The sequence below is a fragment of the Schistocerca gregaria genome, chromosome 10 (genome assembly GCF_023897955.1).
Source record: "Schistocerca gregaria isolate iqSchGreg1 chromosome 10, iqSchGreg1.2, whole genome shotgun sequence".
NCBI classification, from domain to species: Eukaryota; Metazoa; Arthropoda; class Insecta; order Orthoptera; family Acrididae; genus Schistocerca; species Schistocerca gregaria.
In genome coordinates, this window is record NC_064929.1 from 40,760,426 (window position 1) to 40,781,922 (window position 21,497).

A 21,497-nucleotide genomic window follows, 5' to 3' on the forward strand; every position below is an offset into this window, starting at 1 on the left:
AGATTACAGAATGCCTCCAGATGTGCTTCGGAAACTACTACTGGTCTTCCAGGGAACAATCAAAGCGTAGACAGTTAAGGACATTTCTCCATGGAGAAAAGTCCGCATGGTGCTTATTGTATTCCTTGCCGATGCAATTTTTGTGTTTCATCAACACTCTGAAGGTCCACAGATTACGGAATGCCTACAGATGTGCTTCGGAATCTGCTACCGGTCTTTCAGGGAACGATCAAAGCGTAGACAGTTTATTACATTACTCCAATGGAGGAAAGTCTGCATGGTGCCTGTTGCATTCAATTCCGATGCAGTTTCTGTGTTTCATCAACACTCTGAAGGTCCACAGATTACGGAATGCCTACAGATGTGCTTCGGAAACAACTAGTTGTCTTCCACTATTCGATCAAACCGTCGACAGTTTAAGACTTTACTCCCATGGAGAAAAGTCCGCATTTTGCTTATTGTATTCAATGCCGATGCAATTTTTGTGTTCCATCAACACTCTGAAGGTCCCCAGATTACAGAATGCCTACAGATGTGCTTCGTAAACTGCTACTGGTCTTCCAGGGAACGAACAAATCGTAGACAGTTTAAGACATTACTCCCATGGAGAAAAGTCCGCATGGTGCCTGTAGTATTCAATCCCGATGCAGTTTCTGTGTTTCATCAACACTCTGATGGTCTACAGATTACAGAATGCCTCCAGATGTGCTTCGGAAACTACTACTGGTCTTCCAGGGAACAATCAAAGCGTAGACAGTTAAGGACATTTCTCCCATGGAGAAAAGCCCGCATGGTGCTTATTGTATTCAACGCCGATGCAATATTTGTGTTTCATCAACACTCTGAGGGTCCACAGATTACGGAACGCCTACAGATGTGCTTCAGAAACTGCTACTGGTCTTACAGGTAGGATCGAAGCGTATACAGTTTAAGACATTACTCCCATGGAGAAAAGTCCGCATGGTGCTTATTGTATTCCTTGCCGATGCAATTTTTGTGTTTCATCAACACTCTGAGGGTCCACAGATTACGGAATGAATACAGATGTGCTTCGGAATCTGCTACCGGTCTTTCAGGGAACGATCAAAGCGTAGACAGTTTATGACATTACTCTAATGGAGGAAAGTCTGCATGGTGCCTGTTGTATTCTATCCCGAAGCAGTTTCTGTGTTTCATCAACACTCTGATGGTCTACAGATTACAGAATGCCTCCAGATGTGCTTCGGAAACTACAAATGGTCTTCCAGGGAACAATCAAAGCGTAGAGAGTTTAAGACATTTCTCCAATGCAGAAAAGCCCGCATGGTGCTTATTGTATTCAACGCCGATGCAATTTTTGTGTTTCATCAACACTCTGAGGGTCCACAGATTACGGAATGCCTACAGATGTGCTTCGGAAACAACTAGTTGTCTTCCACTATTCGATCAAACCTTCGACAGTTTAAGACTTTACTCCCATGGAGAAAAGTCCGCATTTTGCTTATTGTATTCAATGCCGATGCAATTTTTGTGTTCCATCAACACTCTGAAGGTCCCCAGATTACGGAATGCCTACAGATGTGCTTCGGAAACTGCTACTGGTCTTCCAGGGAACGAACAAATCGTAGACAGTTTAAGACATTACTCCCATGGAGAAAAGTCCGCATGGTGCCTGTAGTATTCAATCCCGATGCAGTTTCTGTGTTTCATCAACACTCTGATGGTCTACAGATTACAGAATGCCTCCAGATGTGCTTCGGAAACTACTACTGGTCTTCCAGGCAGCGATCAAAGCGTAGACAGTTTAAGACATTACTCACAAGGAGAAAAGTCCGCATGGTGCTCATTTTATTCAATGCCGATGCAAATTTTGTGTTTCATCAACACTCTGAAGGTCCACAGATTACGGAATGCCTACACATGTGCTTCGGAAACTGCCACCGGTCTTTCAGGGAACGATCAAAACGTAGACAGTTTATGACATTACTGCCATGGAGAAAAGTCTGCATGTTGCCTGTTGTATTCAAACCTGATGCAGTCTCTGTGTTTCATCAACAATCTGATGGTACACAGATTACAGAATGACTCCAGATGTGCTTCGGAAACTACTACTGGTCTTCCATCGAACGATCAAAGCGTAGACTGATGCTGCTCAATTTAAGTCCGCTAGAGGCACCCGGTTCCATGTTGTAATGGTAAGCACTCTGGACTTTGAATCCAGCGATCCGAGTTCGAGTCTCGGTGGAACCTGGTTCAGTGTTTTGCGATCGTTTCTAGAAACGTATACGAGCTGGCAGTTGGAATTGTTTATGCAAAATTTTAGCTAGGAGCATGTAATGCAAATTGTTAATAGCAAAGTAGGCATGGTGCTTATTGTAATCAATGCCGATGCAATTTTTGTGTTTCATCTACACTCTGAAGGTCCACAGACCACGGAATGCCTACAGATATGCTTCGGAAACTACTACTGGTCTTCAAGGGAACGATGAAAGCGTAGACAATTTAAGACATTACTCCCATGGAGAAAAGTCCGCATTTTGCTTATTCTATTCAATGCCGATGCAATTTTTGTGTTTCATCAACACTCTGAAGGTCCACAGATTACGGACTGCCTACAGATCTGCTTCGGAAACTGCTACCGCTCTTTCAGGGAACGATCGAAGCGTAGACAGTTTATGACATTACTCCCATGGAGAAAAGTCTGCATGGTGCCTGTTGCATTCAATTCCGATGCAGTTTCTGTGTTTCATCAACACTCTGAAGGTCCACAGATTACGGAATGCCTACGGATGTGCTCTGGAAACTGCTACTGGTCTTCCAGTGAACGATCAAAGCGTAGACAGTTTAAGACATTACTCCCATGGGGAAAAGTCCGCATGGTGTTTGTTGTATTCTATCCCGATGCAGTTACTGTGTTTCATCAGCACTCTGATGGTCTACAGATTACAGAATGCCTCCAGATGTGCTTCGGAAACTGCTACTGGTCTTCAAGGTAACAATCAAAGCGTAGACAGTTAAACACATTTCTCCCATGGAGAAAAGCCCGCATGGTGCTTATTGTATTCAACGCCGATGCAATTTTTGTGTTTCATCAACACTCTGAGGGTCCACATATTACGGAATGCCTACAGATGTGCTTCAGAAACTGCTACTGGTCTTACAGGGTACGATCGAAGCGTATACAGTTTAAGACATTACTCCCATGGAGAAAAGTCCGCATGGTGCCTGTAGTATTCAATCCCGATGCAGTTTCTGTGTTTCATCAACACTCTGATGGTCTACAGATTACAGAATGCCTCCAGATGTGCTTCGGAAACTACTACTGGTCTTCCAGGGAACAATCAAAGCGTAGACAGTTAAGGACATTTCTCCCATGGAGAAAAGTCCGCATTTTGCTTATTGTATTCAATGCCGATGCAATTTTTGTGTTCCATCAACACTCTGAAGGTCCCCAGTTTACGGAATGCCTACAGATGTGCTTCGGAATCTGCTACCGGTCTTTCAGGGAACGATCAAAGCGTAGACAGTTTATGACATTACTATAATGGAGGAAAGTCTGCATGGTGCCTGTTGCATTCAATTCCGAAGCAGTTTCTGTGTTTCATCAACACTCTGAAGGTCCACAGATTACGGAATGCCTACAGATGTGCTTCGGAAACTACTACTGGTCTTCCAGGGAACAATCAAAGCGTAGACAGTTAAGGACATTTCTCCCATGGAGAAAAGTTCGCATGGTGCTTATTGTACTCAATGCCGATGCAATTTTTGTGTTTCATCAACACTCTGAGGGTCCACAGATTACGGAATGCCTACAGATGTGATTCGGAAACTACTACTGGTCTTCCAGACTGCGATCAAAGCGTGGACAGTTTAAGTCATTACTCCCAAGGAGAAACGTCCGCATGGTGCTTATTGTATTCCTTGCCGATGCAATTTTTGTGTTTCATCAACACTCTGAGGGTCCACAGATTACGGAATGAATACAGATGTGCTTCGGAATCTGCTACCGGTCTTTCAGGGAACGATCAAAGCGTAGACAGTTTATGACATTACTCTAATGGAGGAAAGTCTGCATGGTGCCTGTTGTATTCTATCCCGATGCAGTTTCTGTGTTTCATCAACACTCTGATGGTCCACAGATTACAGAATGCCTCCAGATGTGCTTCGGAAACTACTACTGGTCTTCCAGGGTGCGATCAAAGCGTAGACAGTTTAAGACATTACTCCCAAGGAGAAAAGTCCGCATGGTGATTGTAGTATTCAATCCCAATGCAGTTTCTGTGTTTCATCAACACTCTGATGGTCTGCAGATTACAGAATGCCTCCAGATGTGCTTCGGAAACTGCTACTGGTCTTCCAGAGAACGATCAAAGCGTAGACAGTTTAAGACATTACTCCCAAGGAGAAAAGTCCGCATGGTGCTCATTTTATTCAATTTCTCCCATGGAGAAATGCCCGCATGGTGCTTGTTGTATTCAATGCCGATGCAAATTTTGTGTTTCATCAACACTCTGAAGGTCCACAGATTACGGAATGCCTACAGAAGTGCTTCGGAAACTACTACTGGTCTGCAAGGGAACGATCAAAGCGTAGACAATTTAAGACATTACTCCCACAGAGAAAAGTCCGCATGGTGCTTATTGTATTCAATGTCGATGCAATTTTTGTGTTTCATCAACACTCTGAAGGTCCACAGATTACGTAATGCCTACAGATGTGCTTCGGAAACTTCTACCGGTCTTTCAGGGAACGATCAAAACGTAGACAGTTTATGTCATTACTCCCATTGAGAATGGTCTTCATGGTGCCTGTTGTATTCAAACCCGATGCAATTTCTGTGTTTAATCAACACTGTGAGGGTACATAGATTACAGAATGCCTCCAGATGTGCTTCGGAAACAACTAGTTGTCTTCCACTATACGATCGAACTGTAGACAGTTTAAGACATTACTCCCATGGAGAAACGTCCGCATTTTGCTTATTGTATTCAATGCCGAATCAATTTTTGTGTTCCATCAACACTCCGAAGGTCCACAGATTACGGAATGCCTACAGATGTGCTTCGGAAACTACTACTGGTCTTCCAGGGAGCGATCAAAGCGTAGACAGTTTAAGACATTACTCCCATGGAGAAAAGTCAACATGGTGCCTGTAGTATTCAATCCCGATGCAGTTTCTGTGTTTCATCAACACTCTGATGGTCTGCAGATTACAGAATGCCTCCAGATGTGCTTCGGAAACTACTACTGGTCTTCCAGGGAACAATCAAAGCGTAGACACTTAAAGACATTTCTCCCATGGAGAAATGCCCGCATGGTGCTTGTTGTATTCAATGCCGATGCAAATTTTGTGTTTAATCAACACTCTGAAGGTCCACAGATTACGTAATGCCTACAGATGTGCTTCGGAAACTTCTACCGGTCTTTCAGGGAACGATCAAAACGTAGACAGTTTATGTCATTACTCCCATTGAGAATGGTCTGCATGGTGCCTGTTGTATTCAAACCCGATGCAATTTCTGTGTTTAATCAACACTGTGAGGGTACATAGATTACAGAATGCCTCCAGATGTGCTTCGGAAACAACTAGTTGTCTTCCACTATTCGATCGAACTGTAGACAGTTTAAGACATTACTCCCATGGAGAAACGTCCGCATTTTGCTTATTGTATTCAATGCCGATTCAATTTTTGTGTTCCATCAACACTCTGAAGGTCCACAGATTACGGAATGCCTACAGATGTGCTTCGGAAACTACTACTGGTCTTCCAGGGAACGATCAAAGCGTAGACAGTTTAAGACATTACTCCCATGGAGAAAAGTCAACATGGTGCCTGTAGTATTCAATCCCGATGCAGTTTCTGTGTTTCATCAACACTCTGATGGTCTGCAGATTACAGAATGCCTCCAGATGTGCTTCGGAAACTACTACTGGTCTTCCAGGGAACAATCAAAGCGTAGACACTTAAAGACATTTCTCCCATGGAGAAATGCCCGCATGGTGCTTGTTGTATTCAATGCCGATGCAAATTTTGTGTTTCATCAACACTCTGAAGGTCCACAGATTACGGAATGCCTACAGATGTGCTTCGGAAACTTCTACCGGTCTTTCAGGGAACGATCAAAACGTAGACAGTTTATGTCATTACTCCCATGGAGAATGGTCTGCATGGTGCCTGTTGTATTCAAACCCGATGCAGTTTCTGTGTTTCATCAACACTCTGAAGGTCCACAGATTACGGAATGCCACAGATGTGCTTCGGAAACTGCTACTGGTCTTCCAGGGAACGATCAAAGCGTAGACAGTTTAAGACATTACTCCCATGGAGAAAAGTCCGCATGGTGCCTGTAGTATTCAATCCCGATGCAGTTTCTGTGTTTCATCAACACTCTGATTGCCCACAGATTACAGAATGCCTCCAGATGTGCTTCGGAAACTACTAATGGTCTTCCAGGGAACAATCAAAGCGTAGACAGTTTAAGACATTTCTCCCATGGAGAAAAGCCCGCATGGTGCTTATTGTATTCAACGCCGATGCAATTTTTGTGTTTCATCAACACTCTGAGGGTCCACAGATTACGGAATGCCTACAGATGTGCTTCAGAAACTGCTACTGGTCTTACAGGGTACGATCAAAGCGTAGACAGTTTAAGACATTACTCCCATGGAGAAAACTCCACATGGTGCCTGCAGTATTCAATCCGGATGCAGTTGCTGTGTTTCATCAACACTCTGATGGTCTACAGATTACAGAATGCCTCCAGATGTGCTTCGGAAACTACTACTGGTCTTCCAGGGAACAAACAAAGCGTAGACAGTTAAGGACATTTCTCCCATGGAGAAAAGCCCGCATGGTGCTTATTGTATTCAATGCCGATGCAATTTTTGTGTTTCATCTACACTCTGAAGGTCCACAGATTACGGAATGCCTACACATATGCTTCGGAGACTACTACTGGTCTTCAAGGGAACGATCAAAGCGTAGACAATTTAAGACATTACTCCCACAGAGAAAAGTCCGCATGGTGCTTATTGTATTCAATGCCGATGCAATTTTTGTGTTTCATCAACACTCTGAAGGTCCACAGATTACGTAATGCCTACAGATGTGCTTCGGAAACTACTACTGGTCTTCAAGGGAACGATCATAGCGTAGACAATTTAAGACATTACTCCCACAGAGAAAAGTCCGCATGGTGCTTATTGTATTCAATGCCGCTGCAATTTTTGTGTTTCATCAACACTCTGAAAGTCCACAGATTACGGAATGAATACAGATGTGCTTCGGAAACTGCTACTGGTCTTCCAGGGAACGATCAAAGCGTAGACAGTTTAAGACATTACTCCCATGGAGAGAAGTCCGCATGGTGACTGTTATATTCTATCCCGATGCAATTTCTGTGTTTAATCAACACTGTGAAGATACATAGATTACAGAATGCCTCCAGATGTGCTTCGGAAACAACTAGTTGTCTTCCACTATTCGATCAAACCGTAGAAAATTTAAGACTTTACTCCCATGGAGAAAAGTCCGCATTTTGCTTATTCTATTCAATGCCGATGCAATTTTTGTGTTCCATCAACACTCTGAAGGTCCACAGATTACGGACTGCCTACAGATCTGCTTCGGAAACTGCTACCGCTCTTTCAGGGAACGATCGAAGCGTAGACGGTTTATGACATTACTCCCATGGAGAAAAGTCTGCATGGTGCCTGTTGCATTCAATTCCGATGCAGTTTCTGTGTTTCATCAACACTCTGAAGGTCCACTGATTACGGAATGCCTACGGATGTGCTTTGGGAACTGCTACTGGTCTTCCAGTGAACGATCAAAGCGTAGACAGTTTAAGACATTACTCCCATGGAGAAAAGTCCGCATGGTGTTTGTTGTATTCTATCCCGATGCAGTTTCTGTGTTTCATCAGCACTCTGATGGTCTACAGATTACAGAATGCCTCCAGATGTGCTTCGGAAACTGCTACTGGTCTTCAAGGTAACAATCAAAGCGTAGACAGTTAAACACATTTCTCCCATGGAGAAAAGCCCGCATGGGACTTATTGTATTCAATGCCGATGCAATTTTTGTGTTTCATCAACACTCTGAGGGTCCACAGATTAAGGAATGCCTACAGATGTGCTTCAGAAACTGCTACTGGTCTTCCAGGGAACGATCAAAGTGTAGACAGTTTAAGACATTACTCCCATGGAGAAAAGTCCGCATGGTGCCTGTTGTATTCTATCCCGATGCAGTTTCTGTGTTTCATCAACACTCTGATGGTCCACAGATTACAGAATGCCTCCAGATGTGCTTCGGAAACTACTACTGGTCTTCCAGGGTGCGATCAAAGCGTAGACAGTTTAAGACATTACTCCCAAACAGAAAAGTCCGCATGGTGCTTATTGTACTCAATGCCGATGCAATTTTTTTGTTTCATCAACACTCTGAAGCTCCACAGATTACGGAATGCCTACAGATGTACACGGAAAATTCTACCGGTCTTTCAGGTTACGATCAAAGCGTAGACAGTTTATGACATTACTCCCATGGAGAAAAGTCTGCATTGTGCCTGTTATATTCAATCCCGATGCAGTTTCTGTGTTTCATCAACACTCTGATGGTCCACAGATTACAGAATGCCTACAGATGTGCTTCGGAAACTACAAATGGTCTTCCAGGGAACAATCAAAGCGTAGACAGTTTAAGACATTTCTCCCATGGAGAAAAGCCCGCATGGTGCTTATTGTATTCAACGCCGATGCAATTTTTGTGTTTCATCAACACTCTGAGGGTCCACAGATTACGGAATGCCTACAGATGTGCTTCCGAAACTGCTACTGGTCTTACAGGGTACGATCAAAGCGTTGACAGTTTAAGACATTACTTCCAAGGAGAAAATCCCGCATGGTGATTTTAGTATTCAATCCCAATGCAGTTTCTGTGTTTCATCAACACTCTGATGGTCTGCAGATTACAGAATGCCTCCAGATGTGCTTCGGAAACTGCTAATGGTCTTCCAGAGAACGATCAAGGCGTAGACAGTTAAAGACATTACTACCATGGAGGAAAGTCCGCATAATGACTGTTATATTCTATCCCGATGCAATTTCTGTGTTTAATCAACACTGTGAGGGTACATAGGTTACAGAATGCCTCCAGATGTGCTTCGGAAACAACTAGTTGTCTTCCACTATTCGATCGAACTGTAGACAGTTTAAGACTTTACTCCCATGGAGAAACGTCCGCATTTTGCTTATTGTATTCAATGCCGATGCAATTTTTGTGTTCCATCAACACTCTGAAGTTCCACAGATTACGGAATGCCTACAGATGTGCTTCGGAAACTACTACTGGTCTTCCAGGGAACGATCAATGCGTAGACAGTTTAAGACATTACTCCCATGCAGAAAAGTCCGCATGGTGCCTGTAGTATTCAATCCCGATGCAGTTTCTGTGTTTCATCAACACTCTGATGGTCTACAGATTACAGAATGCCTCCAGATGTGCTTCGGAAACTACTACTGGTCTTCCAGGGAACAATCAAAGCGTAGACAGTTAAAGACATTTCTCCCATGGAGAAATGCCCGCATGGTGCTTGTTGTATTCAATGCCTATGCAAATTTTGTGTTTCATGAACACTCTGAAGGTCCACAGATTACGGAATGCCTACAGATGTGCTTCGGAAACTTCTACCGGTCTTTCAGGGAATGATCAAAGCGTAGACAGTTTATGACATTACTCCCATGGAGAATGGTCTGCATGGTGCCTGTTGTATTCAAACCCGATGCAGTTTCTGTGTTTCATCTACACTCTGATGGTACACAGATTACAGAATGCCTTCAGATGTGCTTCGGAAACTACTACTGGTCTTCAATCGAACGATCAAAGCGTAGACTCTTTAAGACATTATTCCCATGGAGAAAAGTCCGCATGGTGCTTATTGCAATCAATGCCGATGCAATTTTTGTGTTTCATCAACACTCTGAGGGTCCACAGATTACGGAATGCCTACAGATGTGCTACAGAAACTGCTACTGGTCTTACAGGGTACGATCAAAGCGTAGACAGTTTAAGACATTACTGCCATGGAGAAAACTCCGCATGGTGCCTGTAGTATTCAATCCGGGTGCAGTTTCTGCGTTTCATCAACACTCTCATGGTCTACAGATTACAGAATGCCTCCAGATGTGCTTCGGAAACTACTACTGGTCTTCCAGGGAGCGATCAAAGCGTAGACAGTTTAAGACATTACTCCCAAGGAGAAAAGTCCGCATGGTGTTCATTTTATTCAATGCCGATGCAAATTTTGTGTTTCATCAACACTCTGAAGGTCCACTGATTACGGAATGCCTACACATGTGCTTCGGAAACTGCTACCGGTCTTTCAGGGAACGATCAAAGCGTAGACAGTTTATGACATTACTGCCATGAAGAAAAGTCTGCATGTTGCCTGTTGTATTCAAACCTGATGCAGTCTTTGTGTTTCATCAACAGTCTGATGGTACACAGATTACAGAATGACTCCAGATGTGCTTCGGAAACTACTACTGGTCTTCCATCGAACGATCAAAGCGTAGACAGTTTAAGACATTATTCCCATGGAGAAAAGTCCGCATGGTGCTTATTGTAATCAATGCCGATGCAATTTTTGTGTTTCATCTACACTCTGAAGGTCCACAGATTACGGAATGCCTACAGATATGCTTCGGAAACTACTACTGGTCTTCAAGGGAACGATCAAAGCGTAGACAATTTAAGACATTAATCCCACAGAGAAAAGTCCGCATGGTGCTTATTGTATGCAATGCCGATGCAATTCTTGTGTTTCATCAACACTCTGAGGGTCCACAGATTACGGAATGCCTACAGATGATCTTCGGAAACTACTACTGGTCTTCCAGACTGCGATCAAAGCGTGGACAGTTTAAGTCATTACTCCCAAGGAGAAAAGTCCGCATGGTGCTTATTGTATTCCATGCCGATGCAATTTTTGTGTTTCATCAACACTCTGAAGGTCCACAGATTACGGAATGCCTACAGATGTGCTTCGGAATCTGCTACCGTTCTTTCAGGAAACGATCAAAGCGTAGACAGTTTAGGTCATTACTCCAATGGAGGAAAGTCTGCATGGTGCCTGTTGCATTCAATTCCGATGCAGTTTCTGTGTTTCATCAACACTCTGAAGGTCCACAGATTACGGAATGCCTACAGATGTGCTTCGGAAACAACTAGTTGTCTTCCACTATTCGAACAAACCGTCGACAGTTTAAGACTTTACTCCCATGAAGAAAAGTCCGCATTTTGCTTATTGTATTCAATGCCGATGCAATTTTTGTGTTCCATCAACACTCTGAAGGTCCCCAGATTACGGAATGCCTACAGATGTGCTTCGGAAACTGCTACTTGTCTTCCAGGGAACGAACAAATCGTAGACAGTTTAAGACATTACTCCCATGTAGAAAAGTCCGCATGGTGCCTGTAGTATTCAATCCCGATGCAGTTTCTGTGTTTCATCAACACTCTGATGGTCTACAGATTACAGAATGCCTCCAGATGTGCTTCGGAAACTACTACTGGTCTTCCAGGCAACAATCAAAGCGTAGACAGTTATGGAGATATCTCCCATGGAGAAAAGCCCGCATGGTGCTTATTGTATTTAATGCCGATGCAATTTTTGTGTTTCATCAACACTCTGAGGGTCCACAGATTACGGAATGCCTACAGATGTGCTTCGGAAACTACTACTGGTCTTCCAGGGAACGATCAAATCGTAGACAGTTTAAGACATTACTCCTATGGAGAAAAGTCCGCATGGTGCCTGTAGTATTCAATCCCGATGCAGTTTCTGTGTTTCATCAACACTATGATGGTCTACAGATTACAGAATTCCTCCAGATGTGCTTCGGAAACTACTACTGGTCTTCCAGGGAGCGATCAAAGCGTAGACAGTTTAAGACATTACTCCCAAGGAGAAAAGTCCGCATGGTGCTCATTTTATTCAATGCCGATGCAAATTTTGTGTTTCATCAACACTCTGAAGGTCCACAGATTTCGGAATGCCTACACATGTGCCTCGGAAACTGCTACCGGTCTTTCAGGGAACGATCAAAGCGTAGACAGTTTATGACATTACTGCCATGGAGAAAAGTCTGCATGTTGCCTGTTGTATTCAAACCTGATGCAGTCTCTGTGTTTCATCAACAATCTGATGGTACACAGATTACAGAATGACTCCAGATGTGATTCGGAAACTACTACTGGTCTTCCATCGAACGATCAAAGCGTAGACAGTTTAAGACATTATTCCCATGGAGAAAAGTCCGCATGGTGCTTATTGTAATCAATGCCGAAGGAATTTTTGTGTTTCATCTACACTCTGAAGGTCCACAGACCACGGAATGCCCACAGATATGCTTCGGAAACTACTACTGGTCTTCAAGGGAACGATCAAAGCGTAGACAATTTAAGACATTACTCCCACAGAGAAAAGTCCGCATGGTGCTTATTGTATTCAATGCCGATGCAATTTTTGTGTTTCATCAACACTCTGAAGGTCCACAGATTACGGAATGCCTACAGATGTGCTTCGGAAACTACTACTGGTCTTCAAGGGAACGATCAAATCCTAGACAATTTAAGACATTACTCCCAAATTGAAAAGTCCGCATGGTCCTTATTGAATTCAATGCCGATGCAATTTTTGTGTTTCGTCAACACTCTGAAGGTCCACAGATTACGGAATGAATACAGATGTGCTTCGGAAACAACTAGTTGTCTTCCACTATTCGATCAAACGGTAAAAAGTTTAAGACTTTACTCCCATGGGGAAAAGTCCTCATTTTGCTTATTCTATTCAATGCCGATGCAATTTTTGTGTTCCATCAACACTCTGAAGGTCCACAGATTACGGACTGCCTACAGATCTGCTTCGGAAACTGCTACCGCTCTTTCAGGGAACGATCGAAGCGTAGACAGTTTATGACATTACTCCCATGGAGAAAAGTCTGCATGGTGCCTGTTGCATTCAATTCCGATGCAGTTTCTGTGTTTCATCAACACTCTGAAGGTCCACAGATTACGGAATGCCTCCAGATGTGCTTCGGAAACTACTACTGGTCTTCCAGGGAACGTTTCAAGCGTAGACAGTTTAAGACATTACTCTCATTGAGAAAAGTCCGCATGGTGTTTGTTGTATTCTATCCCGATGCTGTTTCTGTGTTTCATCAGCACTCTGATGGTCTACAGATTACAGAATGCCTCCAGATGTGCTTCGGAAACTGCTACTGGTCTTCAAGGGAACAATCAAAGCGTAGACAGTTAAACACATTTCTCCCATGGAGAAAAGCCCGCATGGTACTTATTGTATTCAATTCCGTTGCAATTTTGGTGTTTCATCAACACTCTGAGGGTCCACAGATTAAGGAATGCCTACAGATGTGCTTCGGAATCTGCTACCGGTCTTTCAGGAAACGATCAAAGCGTAGACAGTTTAGGACATTACTCCAATGGAGGAAAGTCTGCATGGTGCCTGTTGCATTCAATTCCGATGCAGTTTCTGTGTTTCATCAACACTCTGAAGGTCCACAGATTACGGAATGCCTACAGATGTGCTTCGGAAACAACTAGTTGTCTTCCACTATTCGAACAAACCGTCGACAGTTTAAGACTTTACTCCCATGGAGAAAAGTCCGCATTTTGCTTATTGTATTCAATGCCGATGCAATTTTTGTGTTCCATCAACACTCTGAAGGTCCCCAGATTACGGAATGCCTACAGATGTGCTTCGGAAACTGCTACTTGTCTTCCAGGGAACGAACAAATCGTAGACAGTTTAAGACATTACTCCCATGTAGAAAAGTCCGCATGGTGCCTGTAGTATTCAATCCCGATGCAGTTTCTGTGTTTCATCAACACTCTGATGGTCTACAGATTACAGAATGCCTCCAGATGTGCTTCGGAAACTACTACTGGTCTTCCAGGGAACAATCAAAGCGTAGACAGTTAAGGAGATATCTCCCATGGAGAAAAGCCCGCATGGTGCTTATTGTATTTAATGCCGATGCAATTTTTGTGTTTCATCAACACTCTGAGGGTCCACAGATTACGGAATGCCTACAGATGTGCTTCGGAAACTACTACTGGTCTTCCAGGGAACGATCAAATCGTAGACAGTTTAAGACATTACTCCTATGGAGAAAAGTCCGCATGGTGCCTGTAGTATTCAATCCCGATGCAGTTTCTGTGTTTCATCAACACTATGATGGTCTACAGATTACAGAATTCCTCCAGATGTGCCTCGGAAACTGCTACCGGTCTTTCAGGGAACGATCAAAGCGTAGACAGTTTATGACATTACTGCCATGGAGAAAAGTCTGCATGTTGCCTGTTGTATTCAAACCTGATGCAGTCTCTGTGTTTCATCAACAATCTGATGGTACACAGATTACAGAATGACTCCAGATGTGATTCGGAAACTACTACTGGTCTTCCATCGAACGATCAAAGCGTAGACAGTTTAAGACATTATTCCCATGGAGAAAAGTCCGCATGGTGCTTATGTAATCAATGCCGAAGGAATTTTTGTGTTTCATCTACACTCTGAAGGTCCACAGACCACGGAATGCCCACAGATATGCTTCGGAAACTACTACTGGTCTTCAAGGGAACGATCAAAGCGTAGACAATTTAAGACATTACTCCCACAGAGAAAAGTCCGCATGGTGCTTATTGTATTCAATGCCGATGCAATTTTTGTGTTTCATCAACACTCTGAAGGTCCACAGATTACGGAATGCCTACAGATGTGCTTCGGAAACTACTACTGGTCTTCAAGGGAACGATCAAAGCCTAGACAATTTAAGACATTACTCCCAAATTGAAAAGTCCGCATGGTCCTTATTGAATTCAATGCCGATGCAATTTTTGTGTTTCGTCAACACTCTGAAGGTCCACAGATTACGGAATGAATACAGATGTGCTTCGGAAACAACTAGTTGTCTTCCACTATTCGATCAAACCGTAAAAAGTTTAAGACTTTACTCCCATGGGGAAAAGTCCTCATTTTGCTTATTCTATTCAATGCCGATGCAATTTTTGTGTTCCATCAACACTCTGAAGGTCCACAGATTACGGACTGCCTACAGATCTGCTTCGGAAACTGCTACCGCTCTTTCAGGGAACGATCGAAGCGTAGACAGTTTATGACATTACTCCCATGGAGAAAAGTCTGCATGGTGCCTGTTGCATTCAATTCCGATGCAGTTTCTGTGTTTCATCAACACTCTGAAGGTCCACAGATTACGGAATGCCTCCAGATGTGCTTCGGAAACTACTACTGGTCTTCCAGGGAACGTTTCAAGCGTAGACAGTTTAAGACATTACTCTCATGGAGAAAAGTCCGCATGGTGTTTGTTGTATTCTATCCCGATGCTGTTTCTGTGTTTCATCAGCACTCTGATGGTCTACAGATTACAGAATGCCTCCAGATGTGCTTCGGAAACTGCTACTGGTCTTCAAGGGAACAATCAAAGCGTAGACAGTTAAACACATTTCTCCCATGGAGAAAAGCCCGCATGGTACTTATTGTATTCAATTCCGTTGCAATTTTGGTGTTTCATCAACACTCTGAGGGTCCACAGATTAAGGAATGCCTACAGATGTGCTTCAGAAACTGCTACTGGTCTTCCAGGGAACGATCAAAGTGTAGACAGTTTAAGACATTACTCCCATGGAGAAAAGTCCGCATGGTGCCTGTTGTATTCTATCCCGATGCAGTTTCTGTGTTTCATCAACACTCTGATGGTCCACAGATTACAGAATGCCTCCAGATGTGCTTCGGAAACTACTACTGGTCTTCCAATGTGCGATCAAAGCGTAGACAGTTTAAGACATTACTCCCAAGGAGAAAAGTCCGCATGGTGCTTATTGTACTCAATGCCGATGCAATTTTTTTGTTTCATCAACACTCTGAGGGTCCACAGATTACGGAATGCCTACAGATATGCTTCCGAAACTGCTACTGGTCTTACAGGGTACGATCAAAGCGTTGCCAGTTTAAGACATTACTCCCAAGGAGAAAAGTCCGCATGGTGATTGTAGTATTCAATCCCAATGCAGTTTCTGTGTTTCATTAACACTCCGATGGTCTGCAGATTACAGAATGCCTCCAGATGTGCTTCGGAAACTACTACCGGTCTTTCAGCGAACGAACAAAGCGTAGACAGTTTAAGACATTACTCCCATGGAGAAAAGTCCGCATGGTGCTTGTTGCAATCAATGCCGATGCAATTTTTGTGTTTCATCAACACTCTGAAGGTCCACAGATTACGGAATGCCTACAGATGTGCTTCGGAAACTACTACTGGTCTGCAAGGGAACGATCAAAGCGTAGACAATTTAAGACATTACTCCCACAGAGAAAAGTCCGCATGGTGCTTATTGTATTCAATGTCGTTGCAATTTTTGTGTCTCATCAACACTCTGAAGGTCCACAGATTACGGAATGCCACAGATGTGCTTCGGAAACTGCTACTGGTCTTCCAGGGAACGATCAAAGCGTAGACAGTTTAAGACATTACTCCCATGGAGAAAAGTCCGCATGGTGCCTGTTGTATTCAATCCCGATGCAGTTTCTGTGTTTCATCAACACTCTGATTGCCCACAGATTACAGAATGCCTCCAGATGTGCTTCGGAAACTACTAATGGTCTTCCAGGGAACAATCAAAGCGTAGACAGTTTAAGACATTTCTCCCATGGACAAAAGCCCGCATGGTGCTTATTGTATTCAACGCCGATGCAATTTTTGTGTTTCATCTACACTCTGAAGGTCCACAGATTACGGAATGCCTACAGATATGCTTCGGAGACTACTACTGGTCTTCAAGGGAACGATCAAAGCGTAGACAATTTAAGACATTACTCCCACAGAGAAAAGTCCGCATGGTGCTTATTGTATTCAATGCCGATGCAATTTTTGTGTTTCATCAACACTCTGAAGGTCCACAGGTTACGGAATGCCTACAGATGTGCTTCGGAAACTACTACTGGTCTTCAAGGGAACGATCAAAGCGTAGACAATTTAAGACATTACTCCCACAGAGAAAAATCCGCATGGTGCTTATTGTATTCAATGCCGAAGCAATTTTTGTGTTTCATCAACACTCTGAAAGTCCACAGATTACGGAATGAATACAGATGTGCTTCGGAAACTGCTACTGGTCTTCCAGGGAACGATCAAAGCGTAGACAGTTTAAGACATTACTCCCATATAGAAAAGTCCGCATGGTGACTGTTATATTCTATCCCGATGCAATTTCTGTGTTTAATCAACACTGTGAGGGTACATAGATTACAGAATGCCTCCAGATGTGCTTCGGAAACAACTAGTTGTCTTCCACTATTCGATCAAACCGTAGAAAGTTTAAGACTTTACTCCCATGGAGAAAAGTCCGCATTTTGCTTATTCTATTCAATGCCGATGCAATTTTTGTGTTCCATCAACACTCTGAAGGTCCAAAGATTACGGAATGCCTACAGATGTGCTTCGGAAACTGCTACTGGTCTTCCAGGGAACGAACAAAGCGTAGACAGTTTAAGACATTACTCCCATGGAGAAAAGTCCGCATGGTGCCTGTAGTATTCAATCCCGATGCAGTTTCTGTGTTTCATCAACACTCTGATGGTCTACAGATTACAGAATGCCTCCAGATGTGCTTCGGAAACTACTACTGGTCTTCCAGGGAACATTCAAAGCGTAGACAGTTAAGGACATTTCTCCCATGGAGAAAAGCCCGCATGGTGCTTATTGTATTCAATGCCGATGCAATTTTTGTGTTTCATCAACACTCTGAGGGTCCACAGATTACGGAATGCCTACAGATGTGCTTCGGAATCTGCTACCGGTCTTTCGGGGAACGAACAAAGCGTAGACAGTTTAAGACATTACTCCCATGGAGAAAAGTCCGCATGGTGCCTGTAGTATTCAATCCCGATGCAGTTTCTGTGTTTCATCAACACTCTGATGGTCTACAGATTACAGTATGCCTCCATATGTGTTTCGGAAACTACTACTGGTCTTCCAGGGAACAATCAAAGCGTAGACAGTTAAGGACATTTCTCCCATGGAGAAAAGCCCGCATGGTGCTTATTGTATTCAACACCGATGCAATTTTTGTGTTTCATCAACACTCTGAGGGTCCACAGATTACGGAATGCCTACAGATGTGCTTCAGAAACTGCTACTGGTCTTACAGGGTACGATCGAAGCGTATACAGTTTAAGACATTACTCCCATGGAGAAAACTCCGCATGGTGCCTGTAGTATTCAATCCCTATGCAGTTTCTGTGTTTCATCAACACTCTGATGGTCTACAGATTACAGAATGCCTCCAGATGTGCTTCGGAAACTACTACTGGTCTTCCAGGGAACAATCAAAGCGTAGACAGTTAAGGACATTCCTCCCATGGAGAAAAGTTCGCATGGTGCTTATTGTATTCAATGCCGATGCAATTTTTGTGTTTCATCAACACTCTGAGGGTCCACAGATTACGGAATGCCTACAGATGTGCTTCAGAAACTGCTACTGGTCTTACAGGGTACGATCGAAGCGTATACAGTTTAAGACATTACTCCCATGGAGAAAACTCCGCATGGTGCCTGTAGTATTCAATCCCTATGCAGTTTCTGTGTTTCATCAACACTCTGATGGTCTACAGATTACAGAATGCCTCCAGATGTGCTTCGGAAACTACTACTGGTCTTCCAGGGAACAATCAAAGCGTAGACAGTTAAGGACATTCCTCCCATGGAGAAAAGTTCGCATGGTGCTTATTGTATTCAATGCCGATGCAATTTTTTTGTTTCATCAACACTCTGAGGGTCTACAGATTACGGAATGCCTACAGATGTGCTTCGGAAACTACTGCTGGTCTTCCAGACTGCGAACAAAGCGTGGACAGTTTAAGTCAATACTCCCAAGGAGAAAAGTCCGCATGGTGCTTATTGTATTCCATGCCGATGCAATTTTTGTGTTTCATCAACACTCTGAAGGTCCACAGATTACGGAATGCCTACAGATGTGCTTCGGAATCTTCTACCGGTCTTTCAGGGAACGATCAAAGCGTAGACAGTTTATGACATTGCTCCAATGGAGGAAAGTCTGCATGGTGCCTGTTGCATTCAGTTCCGATGCAGTTTCTGTGTTTCATCAACACTCTGAAGGTCCACAGATTACGGAATGCCTACAGATGTGCTTCGGAAACAACTAGTTGTCTTCCACTATTCGATCAAACCGTCGACAGTTTAAGACTTTACTCCGATGGAGAAAAGTCCGCATTTTGCTTATTGTATTCAATGCCGATGCAATTTTTGTGTTCCATCAACACTCTGAAGGTCCCCAGGTTACGGAATGCCTACAGATGTGCTTCGGAAACAACTAGTTGTCTTCCACTATTCGATCAAACCGTCGACAGTTTAAGACTTTACTCCGATGGAGAAAAGTCCGCATTTTGCTTATTGTATTCAATGCCGATGCAATTTTTGTGTTCCATCAACACTCTGAAGGTCCCCAGGTTACGGAATGCCTACAGATGTGCTTCGGAAACTGCTACTGGTCTTCCAGGGAACGAACAAATCGTAGACAGTTTAAGACATTACTCCCATGGAGAAAAGTCCGCATGGTGCCTGTAGTATTCAATCTCGATGCAGTTTCTGTGTTTCATCAACACTCTGATGGTCTACAGATTACAGAATTACTCCAGATGTGCTTCGGAAACTACTACTGGTCTTCCAGGGAGCGATCAAAGCGTAGACAGTTTAAGACATTACTCCCAAGGACAAAAGTCCGCATGGTGCTCATTTTATTGAATGCCGATGCAAATTTTGTGTTTCATCAACACTCTGAAGGCCCACAGATTACGGAATGCCTACACATGTGCTTCGGAAACTGCTACCGGTCTTTCAGGGAACGATCAAAGCGTAGACAGTTTAAGACATTACTCCTATGGAGAAAAGTCCGCATGGTGCCTGTAGTATTCAATCCCGATGCAGTTTCTGTGTTTCATCAACACTCTGATGGTCTACAGATTACAGAATTCCTCCAGATGTGCTTCGGAAACTACTACTGGTCTTCCAGGGAGCGATCAAAGCGTAGACAGTTTAAGACATTACTCCCAAGGAGAAAAGTCCGCATGGTGCTCATTTTATTCAATGCCGATGCAAATTTTGTGTTTCATCAACACTCTGAAGGTCCACAGATTACGGAATGCCTACACATGTGCTTCGGAAACTGCTACCGGTCTTTCAGGGAACGATCAAAGCGTAGACAGTTTATGACATTACTGCCATGGAGAAAAGTCTGCATGTTGCCTGTTGTATTCAAACCTGATGCAGTCTCTGTGTTTCATCAACAATCTGATGGTACACAGATTACAGAATGACTCCAGATGTGCTTCGGAAACTACTACTGGTCTTCCATCGAACGATCAAAGCGTAGACAGTTTAAGACATTATTCCCATGGAGAAAAGTCCGCATGGTGCTTATTGTAATCAATGCCGATGCAATTTTTGTGTTTCATCTACACTCTGAAGGTCCACAGACCACGGAATGCCTACAGATATGCTTCGGAAGCTACTACTGGTCTTCAAGGGAACGATCAAAGCGTAGACAATTTAAGACATTACTCCCACAGAGAAAAGTCCGCATGGTGCTTATTGTATTCAATGCCGATGCAATTTTTGTGTTTCATCAACACTCTGAAGTTCCACAGATTACGGAATGCCTACAGATGTGCTTCGGAAACTACTACTGGTCTTCAAGGGAACGATCAAAGCGTAGACAATTTAAGACATTACTCCCAAAGTGAAAAGTCCGCATGGTGCTTATTGTATTCAATGCCGATGCAATTTTTGTGTTTCATCAACACTCTGAAGGTCCACAGATTACGGAATGAATACAGATGTGCTTCGGAAACTGCTACTGGTCTTCCAGGGAACGATCAAAGCGTAGACAGTTTAAGACATTACTCCCATGACGAGAAGTCCGCATTGTGACTGTTATATTCTATCCCGATGCAATTTCTGTGTTTAATCAACACTGTGAAGATACATAGATTTTAGAATGCCTCCAGATGTGCTTCAGAAACAACTATATGTCTTCCACTATTCGATCAAACCGTAGAAAGTTTAAGACTTTACTCCCATGGAGAAAAGTCCGCATTTTGCTTATTCTATTCAATGCCGATGCAATTTTTGTGTTCCGTCAACACTCTGAAGGTCCGCAGATTACGGACTGCCTACAGATCTGCTTCGGAAACTGCTACTGGTCTTCCAGGGAACGATCAAAGCGTAGACAGTTTATGACATTACTCCCATGGAGAAAAGTCTGCATGGTGCCTGTTGCATTCAATTCCGATGCAGTTTCTGTGTTTCATCAACACTCTGAGGGGTCCACAGATTACGGAATGAATACAGATGTGCTTCAGAAACTGCTACTGGTCTTCCAGTTAACGCTCAAAGTGTA

The 21,497-nt window shown here is 43.4% G+C and overlaps 1 non-coding gene across 1 annotated transcript; it reads left to right on the forward strand.

Moving 5' to 3' along the window:
• Positions 1 to 2,157: 2,157 nt before the first annotated feature.
• On the forward strand, positions 2,158 to 2,229 carry Trnaq-uug (transfer RNA glutamine (anticodon UUG)). Its single transcript has one exon. It is a non-coding gene; the product is annotated as a tRNA-Gln (tRNA).
• The last annotated feature ends 19,268 nt before the right edge of the window (positions 2,230 to 21,497 follow it).